This window comes from Onychostoma macrolepis, chromosome 07, assembly GCF_012432095.1.
Source record: "Onychostoma macrolepis isolate SWU-2019 chromosome 07, ASM1243209v1, whole genome shotgun sequence".
Lineage (NCBI taxonomy): Eukaryota > Metazoa > Chordata > Actinopteri > Cypriniformes > Cyprinidae > Onychostoma > Onychostoma macrolepis.
In genome coordinates, this window is record NC_081161.1 from 47,487,533 (window position 1) to 47,489,461 (window position 1,929).

Sequence of the window (1,929 nt, forward strand, 5' to 3'; positions counted from 1 at the left end):
TCAAATAACATATTGTTTCATTTTAAAATATAAAGAAATTGTAACCCTAACGTGTATTTTAATTGTAATATTTCTTTAAAGGCTAGGGACAGAAAAATGGACATTTCCATAGAATGACCCAACTTTAATATGATCAAAGAAGCCTAACGTTAGTTCGTTCGAAGAAAGTGTCGGCACGGCAAAACTAAGATATTTATTAACTCAAGATCGATTAAATCATAAAAATAGATGATGTTTAAGTCTAAATCACTTACAAATAAAGAAAATATCTTAGCTTGAATGATCTCCACAACCATTCTTAATCTTCCTTGTTGCTGAGTTGCGCCTTCATCGACTTGCTGCCTTCAGTGTCTGTTTTTTTTTTGTTGTTGTTTTTTTATCTAATATGCGCATGCGCAACATCTGCATTTGCGCATTACAGCAACAAAAATTAGGTTGAGAGAGTAATTACGAACAATAAAAGTTAGTTTACCCCTTTTTAAAAATACTTTATTTAAATTGTTTGCTTAATTTCAATTAATCATTTTTTTGAGTGTACATTTATTATTGTATTTCTGATGCTATCTATTGTATCAGTGAAGCAATTCATAAAGTGATTATTAAACTGTGAGGGAATATTTAGATTGGGTGACATCTTGTGCCTGTTTCATAAAACAAGTTTACCAAACAAGCCAGGCTTATTTCAGTTAGTCTGACTTATTGTCAGTTGATTTGGTTCAAAATAAGTCAGACTAACTGAAATAAGCCTGGCTTGTTTGGTAAACTTGTTTTAGAAACCGCCCCCTGGTTATTTGTTAATCTAGCCACTGTGCTAAATAAAAACCTTGAATTGTTTTGGTTATTTTGTATGAGCTTGTGGATATGCTCTGCCCTGACAGCTTTTAAAGCCTGTCTATAGCTGGACATACTGTTTTTCCACACAATTCTAAAAACGTCCAAGTCAGCTTTTCTCCATTTGCGCTCAAGATTTTGAGTTTCTTTCTTGAGAGAATGGGTATAACTGTTGTACCATGGCGCAGTATTTTCTCTAACCTTTTTTTTTTTTTTTTTTTAGAGAAAAATATATTTTATACAGTATATAATCATTTCCTATTTTTAACTGTTTTAAATTCATTTTTAAATAAATTAAAAACTTTTTAAAGTCCTTGCTTTATTGTTGTGATTTATTTTTTTATGATTATTTTACTTTTATGTAAAGAATTACCATTGTGTATGAAATGTGCTATATAAATAAACTGGCCTTGCCTTGCCTTTTTTATTTCAACTTGACATTGTCACCACTGATAAGCTACTACTAAATATGATGTAGAAACTTTCATTTTAATTTTCTGTAAACGATTTATATCATGAAAAGCGCTATACAAATAAACTCGAAATGAACTGAATTGAACCTCAATACGACTCTAGAAGTAATACGACTCTTTTTATTTATCACCATTGAAATTCTACTTGTCACCAGTGTTTATTTAGCAATTTGATGCAACATTGACTTTTATCGAGAAAAGTGATAAATATTACATATACAGAATTGAAAAATATATTCTATACATCCATACATACTGATATCTAACAGTGCTTGTATATACTCACTGTGCTCTGTAATCATTTCACTTTTGCTCTTTCTACACATTATATTGTTTACCACATCCAGCATGAACAATATCAACAAGCAATACATTTCTCACAAATTCACAGAAAATCCCTTTGAGTACAGATTTAAATTAACATTGGAAATATTGGATAGCTATTTTGTTTCTAGAATAAATAATTGATAAAATACTGCTATGATACAAGTGCATGAAATTGTGTCTAACTGGCTAAGAAGCATGTTGTTGTTGTTGTAGTAATACAGGTTTTCATGTTAATAAGTTAAAATGTTATCGGATGATCTTGTCTACGAGTCCCCCCACCCCCACCCCCACCCAGACT